This window comes from Ambystoma mexicanum, chromosome 6p, assembly GCF_040938575.1.
Source record: "Ambystoma mexicanum isolate Mex_15411 chromosome 6p, UKY_AmexF1_1, whole genome shotgun sequence".
Taxonomy (NCBI): Eukaryota; Metazoa; Chordata; class Amphibia; order Caudata; family Ambystomatidae; genus Ambystoma; species Ambystoma mexicanum.
Genome location: NC_090935.1, coordinates 1343352472 through 1343376398, shown reverse-complemented (window position 1 = coordinate 1343376398; position 23927 = coordinate 1343352472). Strand labels below are relative to the sequence as shown.

At 46.2% G+C, this 23927-nt stretch overlaps 1 protein-coding gene and 1 long non-coding RNA gene across 2 annotated transcripts in view; both read right to left on the bottom strand.

The window, feature by feature from the left end:
* Positions 1 to 23927, bottom strand: part of RIC1 (RIC1 homolog, RAB6A GEF complex partner 1) — a 1165874-nt gene that overhangs the window by 724770 nt on the left and 417177 nt on the right. The gene's annotated exons all lie outside the window — the stretch shown is intronic.
* LOC138511040 (uncharacterized) lies at positions 10268 to 11006 on the bottom strand. The gene is made up of 2 exons (XR_011280554.1): positions 10890 to 11006; positions 10268 to 10780 (listed from the first exon to the last, which is right to left on the bottom strand). It is a non-coding gene; the product is annotated as an uncharacterized lncRNA (long non-coding RNA).

Genomic DNA, 23927 nt, shown 5'->3' with positions numbered 1-23927 from the left:
CCCCAATACCTGAACTAAACGTCTGACCAACTATTCTATCACTAATAAAAATAAATTCAATCTAAGAGTATGAATTATGGACCGGCGAATAAAACGAATATTCCCCATCTCTTAGATGAACCCTCCAAATATCAACCAGATTATACTTAAAAGCAAACTGTTTCAATTCTGCACTTAATTTCCCATTATTATATCTACAATCAGAGTTTCTGTCCACATCACTATCACTAAATTAAAATCTCCACCTAAAATAATCGCCTCTCCCTCCATCTCCCCCAAAAGATCATCCAACTTCCTGAAAAAAAACCTATATTCGGGGCACATGGAGCATATACTGTCCCCACTGTAAGTTTCATCCCATTATGTAAAATATCAATCAGAAGAATACGACCTTGATCCTTTACTGTTTTCTCAAGCTTGACAGACAATCCCCTCCTAAATAAAATACTAACCCTCTAGACATAGTATTATAATAGTCCTATACTGCCTGTGAGTAATTTCGAGTAGTCAAATAATCCCCAATCTTCTCATTCAAATGTGCCTCCTGAAGAAACAGAATATCACCTTTACTCCTCCATATCCGTGCCAAAACCTTCCTTCTTTTAAACACACATCCAATACCCCTGACATTCCATGAAACAAAGATTAAAGGATCAATAACTCACCACAGTAATCATCTGCATTTTACATAATTACCATCCCATCTATTGACAGACTTGTTTCACAAAACCTATCCGCGGAAGAGAAATGAAATCCTCCAACCTAAGAACAGAAAAAGTCAAAAAGAAAAAAAATATATATAGTTATAAAAGAAAGAAAACCCCACCCCAAAACACAAAAGACAACAAAAGACACACAAAACACACATCTACTAGTACCAGAAGCCCAACCACCAACAGGCTTATAATAAGTAAAAATATATACACACCAATACCTATTCAGAACTATACCTACCAGGCATCCTAGGCCAAATTCTACAGCCTATGAATAAATATCCTACCCTACTTTAAGCCGTAACAAACTAAGTGCACTCCAAAATAATTAAATTAAAGCCGCAGAACCTATCACCATAAAGTGTAAGACCTATCAACTAACAACTTCTTGACCATTTATCCACAAATTCCACAATTCCTCAACCTAAAAAATACAACAGGAAACCCCTCATTCCCTTCCCCATAAGTCATATCAATAAACATAAAATCAGAAACCCCTGCATTGTGACGTATTATCCCATCACTACCACACTTATCCTACATAAAACACATTCACAGACTACGCATCCAACTGCACCCAAGTACACAAAATCAAAATCATATCGAACCCATGCCTTCCCAACCACCTCCCACCAACCAATTCTAATCCAAGAAATTAACCTTCTATAATAATCCACCACATGAAAACACACCCATCTCCAGACACGTCAATTAGATATCGGTTGTTCCATATAATTCCTAGAACAATCACAAAATCATATCCCCATGACACATAGCATTCATTAACACCAAGACAACCAGGTCAAGGCATGTTACAAAAGCTAGCATCCCCCAAAAACTCCCAACAAGCAACCTTGAATATCACATATGATGGCTCCAGCCAATCCATCACACCATTATGAAGCCCAACACAAACATATTATGTTCCTGAGAAACAGTTAGAAACTGCTGAAAAGCACAAATACATTATCAACCCCAACCACTCAACCATTTCAAATTTAGGTAATCTGCAACAGGATATCAAACATGAAAATTAATTACAACTAATATACCGCACAAGACCAATCCTCAAATGCCCTCAAACAATCTAAAAATAGACAACCAAAGTAATATACCATATCCAAATAATTTGTTGCAATCCCTCACAGAAACAAAGTTAATCCTCCCCCACACTCAACCATCTATCATATATTTGACAATTTATCAAGAATTCAACAACCAATGCAAGGAAAGCAATTGGAGAAAACATACAGTGCATTGTTCCGCTAATAAACAAATACATCATGACAAAAGTGGACCAGTCTAGAGCCGACCCCCACATGTCAAACCAAACAAATAAAAGGAAGGCAAAAACCGCTAATAATTAATGATGGCCAAACTAAACAATGCATCACTGATCAGAGAATGCATATAATAAACCCAAAGATCAAATGACAGTTAAATTAGGATATCAAAAGAATGTTGTACCATACAATGACTCCCACAACCAAGCCATTTCCAGTCTGAGAAGGGTCAGCCCCAGACCAGTCCACAAGAACAATCAAGCAATCTCATGAGGAAACAATAGGCCTGTATGGCCCTATTCTTAATTCAGTACAGTCCCAGATAATTAACCCCAGACCCAAAGTTACATGAATAGTAAAATCAAGCGCAATATCTGCCTGGTTTTCTTGCCGTCTCAATTGGCATAAAATGAAGACCCATACATTGTGACCCGTGTTATCACAGGTAGTCTGAACATAAGGTATACAGGGCAGGACCAATGAATTTCAGGTCATGTAATAGATCTTCTCATGTCAACAGGAGCTTCCTACACATTAGAATGAGTGGCATGTTACCTATATACTCCCCGAAACCCCATTTAATGAGACTTAAATATCAGATATTGAACGTCACATCCGTAACAGTGAGGGGAAATAGAAGAAGCCAGGATGAATGACCCCTGATTCAATAAACCAGCCAATGAAGTGAAACATCTTATGACAAGGTATTCCCGAATGAAATGAAGGAACACTAATCACCATTTGACTGTCAGTGCTGTAGTCAAGCTGCCTATACTATTGATAAACCCTGACACCCAGTCTATCTTTGCACCTAGTAGGTGAGCCAAAATAAATATGCATAACCCACCAAACCACCTGACTGTCAATTACTCCATGGATACGTGGTTGTGTAAACCAGTTTAGAAATCCAAACCAACAACATGGAGCATATTAAGACTTGTAGGTTCATATGATGTAATGTTCCTTCTAAAGCGCAGGCAGCAAGTTGAGCACTCTGTACTAATCTTGGACACTGCTATATCGAAGATGGGTCATGTCACAGCTATTCACTGGAACCCTTCACTTACATTCCATTGTATTTCCGCGAAGAGTGCATGCCATATAGTAAGGACGACTTCTTAAAGTTGGGCAAACGTTCTACAAGTCGGAAGTAACTCTTGGTGAAAGATGCCACAAAGCCAGGGATGGGTGTCTCAGACAGAAGCTTCTTTGAAGCCTTTCCAAGAATTGAAGTTCATATCCCTCCCTCACCCAAAACAAGTACCATAAATATCACTGAAATGGGCACCTTGGGAGTGTCCCAAAGGGACTATTATAGAGCACGACTCAATCTTGACCGAACATCCAGTTAACAGCTCAATAATCTGCTCTGAGGCTGCATCACGACAAACACTGCACAAGAGTCTTAAATACATGGACAGGGTCAAACTGACTTCCCCATCAATTTCAGCTCTAAACGTAGTATTAACCCCCTTCGTGAGTCTATATGAAAATATAAAGGATATGGCATCTGCTAATGGATTGCAGTCCAGTGAAAAAAAAGATGGTGCTTGGCATAATACAGGAACCTCTGGAAAAACAAAGTGCTATAGCCTATAATCATCAGGAAAAAATATCAGCAACTTTAGAAGAAATAAATCAGAGTGCAGACTAGAATATCAAGACTGGAACTGCATCAGAATCTTCTCATGGAGCATCTTAAGTCAGCTAGGTGGTGTGACCTTCAAGATGAAATGGTACCAGAATTAAGTCTCTTAGCGCATGAACCCAGGTTGCTAATCAAAAGGGATGGAAAAACCTTTGTTGCAGCAGAGAGAACCGAAATATCTGGATAGGCTATTGGATAAGCCAGAGATAGTGCTAGTTAAAGATCTAAATATTCATCCGGTAAAGGAAGCAATGGTTGGACCGGAGTTGAATGTGCTAAAATCGGTATATGGAAGGGATTTAGAAATTGGGAAAAAAATAAAAAGGAGTGAGAAACTGCAAGAGTTCTAGGAAGTATCTGAGATTTTTAGATCTTTCCGCGAATTCAATTGATATTGAATAACAAGCAGACTAACAGGGCAGTAATCGAGGACAAAAGGACAGACTATGGATTTTGCAACGCAGCTCGCACTCTGCAGTCAGATATCAGGATAGATACATCAAACGTTAAAGGTTCAGCAGGGATGGAGCTTCCAAAATCTTTTTAAAAAGTCAGACCAGGACAAAACAGTCATCCATTAATGCAGATAATACAACTGAAATAGCGGATATGCAGTTAGAAAAGAGCCCAATCTTCAATTAACACTCTAGACAGAATAAAGCAGAGCAGCAAACAGACTATGCATTAGAAATAGTCAGTAAAATCTGGAGTGGTGAATGCAGAAACCCAAATAGAGATGGTCAAATAGATAATACTTCACAACTACGGAAAAATCCTCCTGTCCGATGGGCCCCCATATGCTATATGGGGAAAAATAAACAGACAGCCCTGCCAGTAGAGGCAGCTCTACATTCAGGACAAAGCAAATCAGCACAAGTAATCCGACTGATGAATTGGTTAATACATCTGATATATTGTAGTATTCTCAGCAAGACAGATCCCACAGTAATGCCAAAGGATTAACAAGCACAACGGTCACAGATTCAGGAAACAAAATCAGGAAATTTGCCAGAGGGCGACGCATTCGCCAACTCCTTTTTTTGTTCACCCCTTCCTCCATGTATGGCTGGAGCATTTGGAACGAGGGGATGATTGTCTCACTTTGACCAGACAGACAATTCTGAAGACAGTGAAAGATGTGCCAGAACTATATTTGCCATCTACACATTATCTAAACTTCATTGTTTTTCCGTATGAAAATTGTACAAATATAGTGGAAATAGGCTTACAATTGTGTTTAGGGGTGAATGCCTTCCTAGCAGCACACAACCTTCTAGACACATGATTTATGGTGTCAACAAAAAAAAACAATAGAGGATATAATAATGCTAGAGGAAGGCAGTATGAGACTAAGGAAAGTGGCTTGAGTGGACCTCTAGAGAGGGAGATGGTTAAGTTGGCACCAATAGTAAACAAGGGTCCTATGAACACAAACGGTAATGCGTGGTCCATGTTGATCCTGATCCTATCGGAGGTCCTTCAGAAGTTAGAGGCTTTAGTAAAGGAGGATATAAATGTTCTTAGCTGGAACACAGGGGGTCATAGAAGTATTACAAACGATACTACCAGTAAAGAAATCTTTGAGACCTATGATATAATCCTGCTAGAGGAAACGTGGCTACAGCATGAACTAAGAAACAACAGTTAGCTATTGGTAATGTATGGGGACATCCATTTGGAGGTCTACTAATAGCTACGAAAAATACCAAAAATAAAAAAAAGCCAAACTATATATTACTTTTCGCAAGGTGCATTGAGATGCCTGCTGGTCCTAGATTTGTATTACAACCCTGTTTGTTCCAGCTTACTAGAATTTTAGGGGCAGATTGCTGCAGTCTTGATAGAGCAATTACATCAGGAATGGCTGGGGAATTCCTACTGCCTCTCCACATCTCTGTATTGAAATAAAAATAACTTAATGGAAAACGGAAATAAGTGGCTTCAATTTCTAAACAACTGGGATATGCTCATTTGCAATGGAAGTGTGGAAAGTGATCCAACACCAGCCCCCACGTGGAATAATGATAAATCTAGGTCTATTCTTGATTATACTATTGTCTGAGAGATATGTTAAAATGGAGATAAAAATTGATAAACAAAAGTGATCATTGCATGCCAACTCTAAGATTAATGTTTGTAATTGATGGACGAATGCAGAGTCAAACTTCAAATCTTGTGGTAAATCAGGTTGGTAACAGACTCTGGTTCTATTAAATGCGAATGGCGAAAGTTAATAAAACTATAAGAAAGGGTAGCAAGGTTATCTCCAGACCAATTGGCTCAGGCCTGCTATCCGGAACACTTTAAAGAATTTATATGGGATCTGATAGACCACAAATGGGCAGAACTATACTGCCTAAAAAGCACAAATATAGATTTGATCAAGAAACTTGGGTCCGGAAAAGATCTCTGGAAAAATGTGCAACTGTTAATTAAATGTACCAGATTGCGCATTGAAAAAACTTGGGGAAAGAAACGTCTGTTGTCAGAATTTAGGAATTAGAACAGATCTAACAGACAACTAAAATTACAAAGGCAAGGTATATCGATGCTAAACTGTTACGCTCACCTGGCTCCCACAGAGGCGTTGATCTGGACTGGACTGCTGCGATCTCCACCAATGTAACTCGTAGGACCGAGATGACGGACTGGACTGGCCCACCTAGCTTCATTTGTTTGGCCCGTAGGAATATTCTTCTGCAAGTGGAGAAAGGGAATTAACCACCCGTGGAGTTGAGCGTAAATCCCCCTCACCCCGTTCTCCCCACTGATCACCTTGGATGTCCCTCTTATAATCTCACCTGATGATTTGAAAAGATGAGCTCTCCATCCTGCATTGAGCGCAGGGGCGCGTAGATAACCAGTTGCTTCACTGGCTCGAAGGAATTGGCGAGTTCCAGGACAATATTGACTCCGATATTCCCAGCAAGACGCCGTAAGTATGTAGTTCGTAAGAGTTCAAATGCCTGACTGACTCTTGTCCGATTCCTTGCAGGTTGCAGCTTGACCTTACTGAAGAGTTCCTCGTGGCAACCGGTAATGTTCTGGTAAGGATTTGTATTATCCAACACAGTTCGATAAAGTAATGTCCATATGTAACCTGTTGCTTTCTCCCTTATTCAGGCGCTGAGAGATAGTATGAAGACTCAGGGAATAATGCCTCCGGCGGTAAATTCTGGTAAGTCTTTTGTGGTGAGGAGGGTTCCCCTTGTTAGTCCCTTGTTTCACCTTGCTGTCCTTTTGTTTCCCCTTAGGGGCTGGGGTTCGGCTGGGATGCAGTGGAAGCTGCGCCGACCCGTGAAGAAGAATAGTACCCCCAGTGGTAAAATCAACTAAGTCTATGGGGGGTATTCCTCTTTGTATTGCCTTGGCTCACCTTGCTGTTCTTGTCTTCTCCTTAGGTGCCGCACTGCGGCGGGAACATGCAGGAGGTTGCAGCGAAATGTGAAGATGCTGCGAAGGCCGGTGAGTTCAGCGCGGCGCTGCAGCAGGTGAGGCGATGCGCATAAAATAACTTCTTTCTTCCAGCTCGAAGGCACAATGAATCGGGAATTCAGGTAAGGATTAAAAGTTATTGCTCTTGTTCTAACCTTTTCTCCTTTCTCCCTTTTTCTAGGAGCTCCAAACTCGAGGCGGGCGTGGCAGAAGACTGGATGCAGACTTGCAGGCACGGTGAGCGTTACACTGCTGGATGCAGAATAACGCGAAGCGTGTGCTGCTCTTCGGGCGCGGTTTAAATAGCCTCCAAAGTAGTCCCAGGTAAGTATTCCTCCCCAGCCCCACTCGAGTAAAAAAATAGTCCATAGGTAAAATAGTCCCTTCCAAGCCTCTTTTGGCTTGGAGCTCTTGCAGCATGGTCTACATCAGGTAGGTTTTAATCTATGAACCTGGCGCCTATGGCGCCAGGACTGACTCTCCATATGAGCCTGGCGCCATAGGCGCAAGGACTGCACCCAAATGGCCCCTAGCAGGGGTTGTTGGGCTTGCTTGGGGTAACTTGATGCCTGCTTCCGGGGTTGCTGGACTTGGTCTGGGTCCCCGGGGGTAGGCATCATGACAAACACCCCAATTTAAAAAAAATACTAGACATTTCTGGTTTCTAGTAAATAAGAGGAAAGCAACCCAATTACAAAAGTCAAAGTAAATGTGTGTCTGAAGAGATGTGGTCAGAGCATTATGGGAAATGGTTTTGTAAGTAAGGTAAAGATGTCACAATAGAATTGTCCGGAGGTTCCCTGGTCACTCAACAGATCAATGGAAACAGTGGGGTGTTTGATAAGAAAATAATCTACATCTAGAGCAGTAGGACCCAACCATTTGTCAAATCAGATCTTTAAATTCTATCAGGCCTCGTCCTTACGGAAAACGAAGATCATGGGGCATTCCCCCTGGCCTACTCGTAGTAATTGTCCATTTGCACGAGAACATGAGCCTTCAGTTCAGGCTTAATACATAAGGTCATCTTTCCACCCTGATAAGTAGAGAAAGGGGAGTAAGGCAGGAATGCACACTAGCACCCTGCCTTTTTAATTTGTATTTGACTGGCCTGAATGAGTCTTTGAGAGAGCATGCATTAGCTAGTCCAAAGATTGGTACCAGAAAGATCTGGTTGGCATATGCTAACATTATCCTGCTGAACTTCGCACCTTGTGGAATCCAGCGATAGCCAACAATTGCTTTTCTTCTTCCCTGTACCTCCCCTCCCATGTCTTGATTCGTCTTGAAACACCATTTTGCTGTATAAGCCGATTATAAATGTTATTAGGAGGAGGAAAAGGGGTGGTTTCTTATCAGGGTGGAGGAGGCACTGGCATAGTGAGGGCTCCCGCGGTCCCTGTGGTGGAGGGGGTCCCGCAACACAAAAAGTCCTGTGGAGCATCCGAACTGAGGAGTCGCTCCAACTTCGGAATGAACTCATTTCCATCTGATGTCAGAGCATTTTTTTCTGAAGTCAAAGTGCATTATTCCGACTGCAGAAAGAAATGTTCGGTTCTAGTGCTATGTGATTGAGGCCTCCAACCCCATTGCTCCACTGCGCAAGTCAGAAACCAGGCTTTGTGGTCTGTCTGGCGTGTTGTAGCGTGGTAGCCAGTGGCCTGGAATCTCTCTGGGAAAACTAATTCTGGACAGCAGATGAGAAAAACACATTTTTTTGGGAAGTGTTGGATGTTTGTATGCATGTGTATGAAGTGCTCCAGATAAGATATTGAAGCTGGAGTATTTTACGCTCTATTTTTGAAAGTTGGGAGTAAAATGATTTTTTAAGTCCCGTTCCCAATGGGAGCATTTTATAAACAAGTAAAAATATGTTGAACTGTAAAATAGAATTATTTTTGTGAGAAACACTTCTTTGCACCAAGTTATTCATGAATTATACATTTAACCTTTTCCATAATTGTATTATGAACTACTGGTCCAAACACATGGCCACAACTTTCCCATTTTTTTATTGCAAGTATTTTTACTCCCTAGCCAACGTGCGGGTGCACCAGCAAGCGGGAATGTTGCGTGCGTGACAGCGAGCAGGAATGTGAGTGTACCCGAATTGTGTGAGCATGCACGAATGTGCATGCATGTCAGAATGTGCATGCATACAAATGCACGCGTATGTATTTATGTCCATGCACACACAAACGTGTGCACATGCGTGTGGTTGCTCTGGGCCCGACCTTGTGGAAACAGATTTTGGCAGGCGGGGGAGGGAGGACGCTAATACGGCATTTCATTTGCAATCCATGATAAAGCAAGCATAATGGTTCAGTGGCTAAACTGAAATTTTGGGGCAAGCAGACTACCATTTCTTACTGTGCCATGACATTTTACTGGTTATCTCTGATGAAGCACCTCGCAAGACTGGCATTTGGGTGTCTCCAGTGCAGTCATTTTGTACTGTGGCATGGTATTTGTTATGGGGATCCAACCATGATGAAGCAAGTATGATATATGTTATGACGTGGTGTGAGGAATCTCGAGATATTACTTCTCCCAGATGGGGAGCCCCTTCTCATTCGGTCCAGGTGGTGAGGCTGCTACCCGATCGTCCCCCTGGGGGTGGTTCATGGAGAGAGACTTCCCCTCTAAGGATAATGGGTAATTGGAAGGGGGTCATCGCACAATGTAAAACCTACACCCATGGCACACCCAACCACCCCATGTCCCCAAGTAGGGCCAGATAATGAGATGAAAGAGCGCAGACTACCCAAGTATGACTTACACTAAAAAGATTGGGATTAGGAGGAGGCGCGGAACTATGAAGATCACTCCCAGAAGTAGGTGTGAGTATTCTAGCTCGCCACTAAACCCACAACACCAAAATAAAAATGGAAGACAGACTAAGGAGTTACTAAACGAAAGAATGTACCCTTACTGATACTGTTTTAAACCACAGACATGTAAGGTGAACAGATATTTGATTCTCTAAATCTGTCCACTGACTTTAATTTGTTAAGAAAGAGTTAGGTTTCCATGTTCCGGAAATCCTAGGACTAAGTCATCCGCTATTCCTAGATTTCCACTCGCTTAGTGAAATTGCTGTGTGTTTCAAGGGCAGGCGTTTAAGTAATTGTTGCAAAGGTTAACAAATAAACTGTATGGATAGGAAAAACAGAGTCAACTAATTCCAAAAGGGTATAAATATTATATTTTTAGCAAAACGCATAACAGAAAATCAACATGGTTACAGTCTCAACCAAGGGCATAAAAGAGAATAAATACATCCACATGGTACATTTAATTAAAAGTTCAAAAGGTACAAAGGCATATTGTGAGACAAGCAAAACAAAAAGCAGAAAAACAATGTTATTTAGTTAATTCACTAAAAGAACATGTGTTGAGGGATGGGATGCAGAGAAATCAGATGCATGATGGTAGTTCAATAAATACATTGCATCATAAGTCCCATGGTCGTAGCGTTTAGTTGTCCCTCCTTCAATTGTTTATACAAAGCAATTAATGCTGCAGGGTCATTAGGTACAAGATAGCTTTATCCTTGCCAACGTGAGGGTTGTTGGTTGGAACAGAGAAATGGGTTCCAGGGGATAGTGATGTGTGTTCAGTTCAATTCCCTGTGTTCTTCACGTTTCGGCAGCAATCTATTGGAATAGGTCCGCCTTCATCAGGGCTCCTATTTAGGGACCCTGTAAAGAATGTATAGATATCATGTGAGTGGGGTCGAACTGCGGGTGCCCATAGTATTGGGGCACTGGTGTAATCTTTAAGAACTCTCAGCACCGGCGGGAGGCTTACCTTCCGGTGCTTCAAATCCCAAGTGCTCAGGTTCAGGCCACACGGGAGTGGGTACCAGGCAACAAGACCAGTCTCATAGGTGACCATTGAAGACTTTCAATCAAGATCACATCTTGGTGTCTCTGTAGAAATTTGAACAGAAGGTGAAACTATATGAGTGAAGTGCCAATGTCTCATGTTGTAGTGTTGATTAATTAATGCTGTGCATCAATTAATCCAAGATTCGGAAGAGGCATTAGAGGAAATTCTGTTTGTACCTGATTTGGATACAGTATCGTTACTTTGATGTATTCCAATCTTGTCGGTAACAGGTACAGCTTGTGGACCGCTTCTGACTGGTGAATGGCTCCTAAGGAGAAGGACAGAGGCAAAATACCAAGACCTCATTTTAAAGTCAGTTTAGAAATGTGATACAGCAATTCATTAGCTGCAAGCGTTACTTTTAGTGTGGGGTTGGTGTTGCATCAACCATGTGCAGGGAAGCCGAGTATTGAGAGATTTCACATACATACATAGAGAGTGAACTGGGTGGGTAAGATCAGGTCTAGTGCCATGTTTATTCGCGAGAGACAAAATGTAACTGAGACGTTTTTGTGCTCTAACAGATAGACGCCCAGCATTTGTCACTGGTTATTGTATGAAGGCGGCCGCGTGAAATCGCGTAGCGAGGAGAGAGGAGAGCAGGCTGGTCAGATCAGTATGTTGAGGCTGGAGTGAGGGAGAGAAGGTGTTTGAGTGTGTGTACTCGGCGGAATTCGCTGGAGGGGCCCCCCACCCGCTTACCTCTTGCACGGCGTGTTCACTGTAACGTGAGTCAGCAGAAACTTGTGCAGAGGAGAAGCTGGAGACTCGCCGTCTCGCCATACTGCCTAAATTGAAAGGTCTGCGCACTCAGCGTCTGGCTGGTGATGCGTCCGTAACTATGGTGATCGTGCATGCGCTGTAGTTGTGTTTGTGGTCATTGTCATGGTAACCACACGTGTATGCCACTCCAGGGAGATGGGCTATGCACAAGGCGTGTCGGGCGGGTCAAGGTCTGCCGGGATGTCAGTGCTAACCCAATCTCCACCCTTCTCAGAGGGTTCTCTATGACGGCTGAATGTCGCGGTAGGTACAATGGACTAGGAATAGTGGGTGTTTGAGGGGAGAAATACACTTGTCCAGAGGTTTTGAATGGACAGATTTTGGGAGAGTGTCAGTCTCGTAATAGTGTAAGCTTGCAGTAAAAGGTAGCTTGCCACTTGCTGACATGTTAATGAGTCTCAGCGTTGCTGGGGGACAGGGAAGTGTGAGTGAGGGTGGCCAAGGCTTGGGAGCAGCACTGGGTCAAAAAAGAAAATGGATGTCATGTTGTCTGGGGGAGTTGAGATATTGATAGGGGGGATTTTCTGGGGCTATAGGACAGAACATTTTTGTTGCCGTAGTGTATGGTCTGAAAGGAAGGATAGCCCCAAATTTGGGTTGCGTTCTGGTGCAGGGACTTGTTCTCTTAGTGCTGCTGTGGCGCTGGATCAGGGATATTATGCAGGTCCACCATCGAGGTATCAGTGTGGGGGGAGGGGGGGGGGGGGTTATACTACTGGTTGGAAAATTTCGTTCAGACCATGATGGTAAGTGTCCAGTCGATGAATCCATCTGGATTCCTTTCTCAAAAGGCTTTGAGTGTCAGAGCTTCCCTTGATTTTCTCAACTACCCACCAGACGATGTTGTTCGATGTATGGTTGGCCACTATGTAGTATTCCACTAGGGGCACTGTTAAGTTTTTGCATCTGATTTTAGACCTGTGTTCAGAGATCCTAATGTTGACTGCACTTGTGGTTTGACCTATGTACCGAAGGCCACAGGGGCATTCAATACAGTAAACCACGTTCTGACTCTTGCAATTAGTAAGATCCCCGAGTGTCCATTTCCGTTGTCCGATTTGAAAACTGCTAATCTTTTTTGTAAATTGGCAGGCCACGCAGCTGCTGCATGGATGATGGCCTTGTAGTGGCCCTAATGTCCGCATGGGATTTCTACTTGCTTGAAATTGGGAGTGCACCAAGTATTCTGATATTTTTGGCCCTTTTATAGGCAAATCTAGGGGTTGGTTCACCCGGTAGATTCAGGACTGCTATGTGCCAATGTTTGTTGATAATTTTCTTTACTTGTGAGTTATGGGTACCGAAGGTAACACCACAAGTGAGACAATCTTCTTTAGTGTCAGAGGTGTCCCGTTGTAGTTCGAGAAGAGCATCTATTACTGTTGCGTGCTCTTTTCTTGGCCTGTTCCAGCTGTTTTCTGGGATATCCTCTTACTCGTAATCAGGTGGTTAGACTCTCAGCATGTCGATTAAAGTGTTCGGGCGTAGTGCAATTCCTGCGTATTCGGAGATATTGACCATAGGGTAGGTTGTCCTTGGTGTGGGCAGGATGATTGCTGGCATAGTGTAGCAGGGTTTTCCGTATAAAATCACATTAGTTTGCCATATTTTTGTCGGATATAAAGGTCCAGGAATTTAATCTCAGAGCTACTATGGAGCATGGTAAACTGAATATCAGTGTTACATGTGTTCAGCCAGGTCCAAAATGCTGTTAATTGGGAGGTGGTACCAGTCCAGATGAAAATAACATCTATGTACCGGTACCAATGGCTGATCTGAGACTGCCACATGTTAAGGTTTGAGAGTACAAAGTCCCTTTCGAATTTGGCCATGAACAGGATTGCCAAACTAGGGGCAAAAGCTGCGCCCATGGCGGTGCCTTTTGTCTGCAAGCATAGTGAGTTGTCAAAAGGTAGAGAAGTTTCTGCGAAGCGCTATTGACATTAGCTCCAGGATAAAGTTAGTGGGGGTCCTGTTGGTTGAGGTGTCAGCGGTTAGCCATTCTCCGACACATTCAATTGCTTCTTCCTGGGAAATGCTATTGTAGAGTGACTTTATGTCCATGCTTACCAGAAGTTGTTCAGCCGGGTTAAATTCTAGGCCCTCAAATAAGGTGACTGTATGTGTGGTGTCCCGGAGGTAAGTAGATGTATTTGTACTTATGGGTTGCAGGAAGAGGTCAATGAATTTACAAAGTGGTTCAAGGATGAATCCACATCCTGAAACTATCGGGCGGCCAGGTGGGTTGACAGGGTCCTTATGTATCTTGGGAAGCACGTAGAAACAGGGGGATCTGCCTCGTGGTCTAATTAAGAATTCAGATTATTTTTAAGGAGTTAGTCAAGCTCTCCCTTGAGGATCTGCAAGCGAGAAAGCTGTTCAGCGCGGAAGCAAAAAGGGGTTGCTGACAAGGACGCTGGAGAGAAGGCAGAGACATCCCCACATGATCTGGTGTTGAAGGACCGACCTGGAAGCTGGCAAAGCAGAGGTGCAGACCCACAGAGAAGCTGGACTGTGCAGTCAAGTACAGATGTACCATCTGCGAAGGACCAGAGTCTGGCGAGCCGCCGCAGTACAACAGAAAGTGTAGGAAGCCACAAGACCAGACAGAAGAGCCCAAAACCGACCAGAGCACGCCAGCGGAAACCCTAAAAAGCTACCTGGGATGGCGTGGCGGTTGGTGGGGGCACAACAGTTTGGGAAGACTCAGAAGAAGTTAAAGCAAGACCCACAGAACAGGGGTAAGAAGGGAATCCCTGGGGTAAAGAAGAACCTTAAATATCCAACGAGAGGAATACAGGTCTGGGACCCCCGCGCCAACAAGGGAGAAGTACAAGTCATCTTCTTTGTGGCAGTACTTGGCAGGTAAACCAGGTCTGCCAGAACAAAGCTGTAGAGAAATACGAGTCTTGGACCCCGCATCCACAAGAGAAGCGAAGCACAAGACATCTTCCTCATGGCAGTACTTGGCAGGAGAGTAAACCAAGTCTAGAGATGAGGAAACCTGGCCCTGGGACCCACGATCTGAAAAGGCAAGAGAGCAACCCTCTACCTTGTGGCTGTACTTGGCAAGTCAGAAGATCAAGTGGGCTATATACTGGGGAAACCTGGGTCAAGAACATACTTGTATGTGAACTAACGAAAAAGCTGTGAAAAAAAGGCTCATCATGGGAAGGGAGTCATTCCTCCTGAGTATTGTTGAGTGTAAAGTGACTAGACAAAATAACAGAAGGGAGTCACTCTCCTATTATTGCTACATATATGGGGGGAAAAAGGACAATCTAACCACGAGGACAGGAGAAGGAGTCATTCTCCAGGTAGTTGAATCTGCAAAAAGGATCAACCCACAGAAAATTGATCCAGGGGAGGGTAGCATTCTCCCTTGGGGCCAAGGAAAGGGAGAACGTTTCCGAGTGTAACAGGATTGACAATGTTTGTGAAATACTGGGACCTTGGGAAGGGAGTCATTCCCCCTGGTTAAGAACTTGCAACCACTACTGTGCTACCCAGTCCAGGAGAAGGGAGTCATTCTCCTGGAACAACAACATTGATACAACCTTCTGGTTTAGTTATAAGTGTAAGGGACAGAGTTAGAGTTTTGACACAGGACGTTGGACTCCAGTTTACCAGGACATTCTGACACAAACCCATTGGCATTTTAGTTGAGGCAGAGAAACACTGCTATAAGTAGGGAAAGTTAGGTTTTCCCTCTATTGTCTTGGTGAATAAAAGTCTATAGCAACTACTATGCCACTCACGTGTCAGTCTCCTCCATCTGCACCCTTACAGTAGCTAGACTGGAATTTTGCTTCAAGCAGTCTAACTGTTTTACTGTGCCATAGCATTTTTCTGGGCATCCATTAATTCAGTTGTTATGCGCCTTTCACCATAATTATAGTTCCCAACACGCTTTTGGTGGAATGCTCTTGGACGGACTGGGGTCCAGAAATTGGGGAAAGGTTTGGGAGGTGCCATTATGCGTGTGTGCATTTCAGCCATTATAGTTATGTGAGGGTGGCCAAGACCCTGCTAGTCACCCATTTCTAAATCAAGGGTGTATGGGCGCATATAAGAAATACTATGGACTGGGGGGAGGGGGTTGTGTTTAAGACGATAGTTATGTGGGAAGCTTTTATCCCAGAAGGATAGCTCAGCGGCAACGTACTCACCTTGGAAACAAGATGACACGAAGCAACAAAGGTTCGATGCCCCGGTCCGCACTTAGAAACCTCTGGGTATTAAGCGCGTTATAAATGCGCAACTAAGACATATTCCTGTAACAGCGCCTCGATGCCCCCGGGCTGTGAGAGCACTTTAAAAATGCAAATCAAGAAATACTGCTCGAAACGTAGTTAAAATTACCTTCAATCTTATGGCAGAGGTGATTTGCAAGAGTGTTTGCGTTGTGTGTGCATGATGTATGGAGTGAAGCTATGCCTTCCACTAAGCTGCGAAGGTAGAAATAGGTTAATTGTACAAACAATGAGTAATTCCTGGGTTCCATCTATGTACATGGAGCATTACTTTGTCTCACTGGTGATTTAAGCGCTTGATGAGTGCCCAATATTTGCCTTCCCACAGGTTCTTGGAGAGATTGCTATACCTAGTTCCTTCTATTGTGCGAGCAAGGACCCTATTTCATGATTGCATGCATCGGCTTGGCCTACCATCCTGTGCTTTAGAGCCATCTGCTGTGTCAACCCTGAATGATTGGTCCAAGCTGCCTGGTTGCACTTCTTCGGCATGATCTACTTTATATTCTCAAGGTGGATTTTAAGTGCAATGTATTATCACCCTCCCAACCCATATAGTGCATTACCTGGCTCACTGTCATGGATCTTTCTAGTTGCAAGTTGCTGGAGTGACCACCTGAGTCCTCCATGAGGGTTTGGCATTCCCCATGAAAGGATGGATGGCAGGAAGCAGGGCTGTTTGCGCAAGAGATTAGTGGTTGGGAAGGGCAGGTGCGGGTGGGGGAGTGGGCTGGGGGTGGGTCTGTGGGGGTTAAAAGCCGGGGGGACTTGGCTGAAGCGGGTGTGCGATAGGCACGGTGGACAAAGGGGGTGACGGATCATGAGGTCACGGGGAAAAGCCAGGTTGTGAGGGCTTTCCTAGAGGCCAAGTGATCCTCTATGAGGTGGAGCACGAGGCAATGGGATTTCCAGAAAGTGGGTGCGGACAGAAGCAGGCGCCTCCTAGTCTGGAGAACCTGAAAGGAGGGACTACCAGGAGTTGTGGAGAGCCTGATCTGAGGTTTTTGGTGGGGTGGTGGCATGAGAGTTTGTTTTGGAGAAATTCTGGTCCTTTCTAGTGGATTGCGAGGTGGCTAAGTCCTGAGCACAGAGGAGATGCGTTCCTTGGGGTAAGAGTGTGAGGAGGAGCCTTGCTGCCGAGTTTTGGACCCGTTGGAGCTTTCTCAGTTGGTAGGTGGGTGCGCCTAGGCATAAGGAGTTGAGTAATCTAGGCGTGTAGTCTAGACGTGAGCGAATGATGGGCAAGTTTGCTGATACTATATGGGGGTATGAGAGATGGGGAAAAATCTGCTTGCGAATGCAGTGGTGGAAAGTGCACAATCTCGAGACTGTTGATGTGTCGGGAAAGTGTCAGGTCTGAGCTAAACTTGCTCTCTAGGTTTTTGACAGGGGGGGGGGTTAAACAGTGGCGGTGGGACCTAATAAAAGCAGCCAAGGGATACGTTGGGAAATGCAAGCTGTTTTGTCGCAGATTAGGATTTAGTTTTTTACGGGGTTGAGGAGCAGGTAGTTGTGCGTCATCCAGAGATTAAGGTCTGAGAGGCAGGATGCAAAGTCTGGGTGGGGTGAGGGGGAGTTGGTAAACCTGGGGGATGATCTGGTTGTCGTCTGTGTAGTTGTAAACAGGTGAGAATGTGGGAACGGATGAGCTTGGGGAGAAAGGTAGAGGTTGAAAAGAAGGGGGAGAGGCAGGCTCTCTAGGGGCCTTTGTGCGGAGCTGGGTGTGGGGTGGAGTAGAAGGGAAATTATTTGGGAGCGGTCGGAGAGGAAAGATGATATCCATATGAGGGCAGAGTCCCTTATTCCGCGGTCAAAGTGCCTATTTGTGAGGATGGAGTGGTTAATCGTGTCGAAGGATGCTGAGGGGGTTGAGGGGGATGAGAGTGGTGCAGCCCTCAGTCTGTTCTTTTCAGGTCATCCAAGATAGACCAGAGAGGATTCAGTTCCATGGAGAGATCTGAAGACCGACTGGGCATGGTCCTGAAGGTTGTGGGCCTCAGTGAAGAGGCTGAGCTGAAAATAGGCTGTGCAGTCTAGTATATCAGAACATCCTCTCCTCTTCTTCCTTCTCCCCCTTCCCCCTCCCCCAGCTCTGCCAACTTGTCCACCTTTTCTCCCATCACTCCTGCATGTGCCTCCCACCTCCTGTCCAAAACTCGCCCTACTGCTGCCCCCTCTGACCCTATCCCCACCTCCCTCATCCCCAAAATGTACCCCCTCCTTATTCCCTACCTTACCACCTCCTTCAACATCTGTCTCTCCTCCGCCACCTTTCCTTCGGCTTTCAAACATGCTACCATAATCCCTATCCTGAAGAAACCTTCTGCTAACCCTCTTCTTGCCTCCAACTTACGGCCAATCTCCCTTCTCCCCTCTATTTCTAAGCTCCTCTAGCGTCTTGCCTACTCTCAACTTTCTGCTTTCGTCTCATCCCACTCCCTCCACCCCACCTCTCAATCTGGTTTCCGCCCTAAACACTCCACTGAGACTGCCCTTACCTATGTCTTCAACCCTCCTCACTGCTCGCTACGCTAAGCAATCTTCAATTCTCATCCTCGATCTTTCTGCAGCTTTCGATACTGTAGATCACCCCTTACTTCTTAGCACTCTGTCCTCCTTCAGCTTCAAAGACTCTGTTCTCTCCTGGCTCACCTCTTACCTCTCCAAGATATCCTTCACTGTCTCCTGGGGCGGCCGCACCTCCACCAGCCTCCCCTGAACTATGGCGTCCCTCAGGGTTCTGTGCTGGAACCCTTTCTTTGCTCCCTCTATACCTCCCTTCTCTCCCCAGTCATTTCTCCTTTCGGCATTTCCCACCACTTCTACGCCGATGACACCCAACTCTTTCTTTCCTTCTCTTCCTTCACATCCGACCTCCACCTCACTCATTCTTCCTGCCTCTCGGCCATAAAAGATTGGATGTCATCCCACTTTCTTTCCCTCAATACTGACAAGACTGAGGTGCTTTTCTTCCATCCTAACACTCTCTCCCCTTCTCCCCCTCCCTTCATCCACTTTCCACCTTCCAACCTCCTCATATCTTCCCATGCCCGTAATCTCGGCCTCCACCTCGATTCCCCTCTCTCCTTCTCCAACCACATCTCTCTAACCTCTCGAGCCTGTCCCCACCATCTCGATAACACCCACAAGATCTGCTTCTCTCTCACAATCCATGCTTCCAAACTCCTAATCTCCTACCTCATTTTCTCCCGCCTCCTCTACTGCTCCTCTCTCCTCTTTGGAATCCCTGTCTCTGACCTAACTCCCCTAAAATCCATCTACCACTTGTCTATTCGTACTCGGTCTCCTCGGCCCTCAAGACTCTTTCCTCCTCTCTCCCTCTCAACTTGACTGGCTTCCCTTCCTCTCACAACTGAAATTTAAATTCCTCCGTCTTGTCTACAAATCTCTCCATGACCTGGCGCCCCCTACCTTTCCTCCCTCTCATTTTACTCCCCCTCCCGCTCTCTCCGCTCATCAAACCTCTACCTCCTCACTGTATCCCCAGCCCCATGTGCCTCCTCACGCTTCCTCTCCTTCCAACTCTTGGCCCTCCTACACTGGAACTCCATCCCGCTCTCCATCAACACCACCCCTACCTACTCATCCTTCTGCCACTCCCTGAAAGCCCATCTTCTTCACTCACCCCCCCCCCGACTTCCGTTCTCTACCCCTCCCCTCATACCCTTCCCCCACCCCTCATTTCCCCCCCATCCCCTCTCCTTCCCCTCTGACCTTAAATTGATAAATACTACTTAAGGGCAATGAGGACACCAGATCACTCCCCCTTTCCCCTCCCCCTACCTCAAATCCTACACCGTAACTCCCTTCACCTACCCCCTCCCCCACTCTCTCCACCCCATTGTAAATAGTTCTACTTATTGTTCTAATGACCTGTTCATGTTTGTAAATATGCTTCTCTCACTTTTGTACCCGTTATATTGTAAAGCGCTTTGGCTTAAAGCGCTATATAAATTCAATAAACAAACAGTGATTTGGCTATGAAGCGGTTGTTGGAGATGAGGCTGTAGTTGGAGGGGAGAAGGCGGTCAAGAGGGCTTTTTTAGGAGTAGTTTGACGTGCATGTTTTTTATATTCCAGTGGGGGAGATACCGGTTGTCAGAGCGGATGATTAGGGATTTGCGAGGGTGCCTGCACAGGTGGAGGAGAGGATGTCTTTGAGGAGGGCCCAGTTCTCACAGGAAATCTGAGGGGTGGCTATTGGAAGAGAAGCTTTGACATCTCAGGAGGGGAGATGGCAGAGAAGGATTTGAAAAGGGTCCGAGTTGTGGCCTGGGGAAGGGGGGCTGTCGGTATAGAGGGGACAGGATTGCTAGTTTGGCATGGACGGCGAGGTTCCCATCGATGACTGTTGAAGTAATGGTCAGAGAGGGTGTCACACAGTGCCTGGAGTAAGCATGATAAATGTTTTTATGGGGCTAGAGTGTCATTTTGGTGCAGCTAGATTGTAAATGTGTTTTTATTGTGGCATGGCACTTTTAATGGCAAAGCAAATAGGAGTGTGCCCATGTCAATAACCAGGTTACTCACCGTAGTGATCACCTTACTCCTAGTCCATAGTCCCCTTTCCTCCATACTTATGGGACATCTCTCCGTCCTGTGGGACGGGACCGGAGCACTTTGTAAAAAGCATCCAAAATGTTTTCTTAAAAAATGTGTCCTTCCTCTTTCGGCGCAGGGCCCGGCACGCGGCCGTAACCCCGCCCAACTGGCTCCGCCCCGCGCATCGCCCACCAGTCCTTTTCTATCGCCAGGTCAGAGACCTATTAGCAATAACAGAGGAAACTTATTAGAGGGGACGGCGGGCGGGCGTATGGAGGAAAGGGGACTATGAACTAGGAGTAAGGTGGTCACTACGGTGAGTAACCTGGTTATACTCTTACGTCCCGTCCCCTTTCCTCCATACTTATGGGAGATTCCAAAGCACTCCTAACTGGAACTACGGGTGGATGGAAATACCCCTTATTGAAAAAGGTTCTTCAGCACAGCCTGACCAGACTGAGCATCAGCTCTCGAGCTCATGTCAAGACAATAATGCTTACAAAAAGCAGATGGGGAGGCCCAAGTAGCTGCCCTAGCGATGGGACTCCCAGGGGACATACTTCTGAAAAGCAACTGCAGCTGCCTTGCCCCGCACCAGGTGTACATGTATACTCTTAGGAGGTTTCAGCCCTTGGACGGTGAAAGACTCCGTAATGCAGGCGGCGATCCACCGAGAAATAGTCGCCTTAGACGCCTGCTTACCCTGAGGGTTAACGAAAGTCACAAAAAGCTGAGAAAAACTCCTAAGCTCGGAAGTCCTGTCAAGGTAGAACTTAAGAGCCCTTCTGACATCAAGACAGTGCAGAACCCTTTCCGCCTCTGAGGTAGAGTTCAGAAAAAAGACAGGCAGGGAGATCGACTGATTCAGATGGAATTCAGTTACCACCTTCGGTAGAAAGGCAGGGTTTGTCCGTAGGACTACCTTGTCCTTGTGAAAAACCAAGAAGGGATGCGCCACTGACAAGGCCTGGAGCTCACTCACCCGCCTTGCTGAGGTAACGGCAACCAGAAAGGACACTTTCCATGATAGGTACTTGAGGTCCACCGTGGCCATGGGTTCAAAAGGCTTATGGCACAGCGCCGTCAGGACTACATTTAGGTCCCACGGCGGGTGCGGACAACGAATCGGAGGGTAGAGGCGTGTCAAGCCTGCAAAATGCCGCTTGACGACCGAGTTACTCAGAGAGTAGGAACATTGGTCTGTAGAAAGATAAGCAGAGACCACTGAAAGGTAAGTTCTGCAGGACAGAACGTGAAAACCCGACTCTGCTAGGAGGACATGAAGGACAGCACAGTGTCAATCGTAGCCACCCTTGGGTCCAACTGCTTTCCCAAAAACCAATGACAGAACCTGAGCCATTTACTCCTGTATTGGGATCTGGTCGAGGGTTTCCTGGCTGCCTGGATAATACGCATGTTATCTGCAGACAAGTTGAGATGCTCTAAAGACCTGAACTCAGGCACCATGCCACCAAGCTGAGCGATTGTGGGGAGGGGTGCCATATCTGCTGTTCCCCTTGAAGAAGATCGAGGGTCACCGGTAACCTAATCGGCGGATACACCGACAGGTGTTGAAGTTCTGAGAACCAAAACCTGGCCGGCCACCTGGGGGCTATGAGTAGAAGGGAGCAGTTCACTGAGTTCTTCAGCTTCCAAATTGCTCGATGGACTAGGGGCAGAGGCGGGAAGGCATAAACTCATGTTGTGCCATGGAATCTCGAGAGCATCCCCCAGAGAGGAGGCTCCCATCTCCCCTCTGGAAGCATATCGAGGAAGCTTCCTGTTCACCGCCGTAGCGAAGAGATCCACCTCTGGTGTGCCCCAACGCAAGATCCATGAGAGGACCTCTGCCTTCAACTCCCACTCGTAGCTGACCACTGTCCGCCGCCTGAGGGCATCCGCCGTGACATTCAGCCGGCCCAGAATGTGCACTGCAAGAAGCGAGACACCATGAAGCACTGCCCACTTCCAAATCTGGATGGACAGTTCCACGAGGGAGGGAGACTTGCTTGTTGATGTAATACATTGACACCATATAGTTTGTGCGTATGCGGACCACCTTGTTGGCAATGACCGGTCTGAACGCCTTGAGCGCTAGAAAGATCGCCAGATGCTCCAAATGATTTATGTGCAGGAACTTGTCCTGAGGCGACCAGAGGTCCAATACTTGTAGAAGATCTAACGTCGCACCCCACCCCTGGAAGGAGAAGTCCGTCGTGATCGTCACCATAGGAGCTGGGTCCTGAAAACCCGCACCCACCGACAGGTTGCTGAGAGATGACCACCATTCCAGGTCCACTCATGGAATCCGGAATCATCATCAGCTTGGAATCCGGGTCCACCGCCTGACGCCAAGCACTCCGAAGAGCCATCTTGGTCCGTCTCATTTTGAAACGAGCAAGAGGAAGAGCCAGCACACACGAGGCCATGAGGCCCAGAAGCCTCTGGAACCACCAGGCCGACATGCTCTCAGACTGCGCAAACATCCGACATGTGGCTAACAGATCCGCCATTCTGTCCCCAGTCAGGTACACTCTGCCGTTGATCGTGTTCCAGCAAAAACCCAGGAAAATCAGGTCCTGAGAGACCGTCGTGGAAGATTTTTGCCAGTTCACCGACAGCCCAAGATGGAACAGGAGCTGAAGGAGAGACTGGAGATTGCCCGCTGCTGCCAGCGGACAAGGGCTGCGTAAGCCAGCCGTCCAAATATGGATACACATTGATACCCTGGAGACGAAGATGGGCCGCAATCATCGACATCTTTGTGCAGACACGTGGCGCCGTGCTGAGGCCAAAAGGAAGCACTCGAAACTGGAAGTGCTCCTCTCCCAAAGGAGAAGCGGCGAGATCTCCTGTGTGGGTTCCAAATCAGGATATGCATGTACGCATCCTGAAAATCCACCACACTGAGCCAATCGCCCACCTGCAAGGAGGAGCGTATCTGGCTGGGCGTGATCATCTTGAATTTCTCGTGGGGTAAGAAAAGATTGAACTGGGAAAGGTCTAGGATGGTGCGCAGGCCAGCCTGGTTGGGTTTGGGCACCCTAAACAGCGGCAGTAGAAGCCCTCCCCTCGCTCCCCGAGGGGAACTGGTTCCACAGCTCTGAGGTCCAGATGTTTCTAAACCTCGGCTTTGAGGGAGGGCGAGCCAGACAGCTGAAAAGGAGGGTTGAGGTGTGGTGTAGGGGGTAGAGGTATGCGGAAGCCTGCCCGAGCGACTGACAAGACCCATCTGTCTTCTGTGATGGTCTGCCATGCCTCCCAATGAGACGCAATGCATCCTCCCACGGGGTCTCGTGCGTGCGCTCAAAAAACCCTCATTTAGTAGGTGTAGCGGTGCCACCTGAGGAGGAGGCTG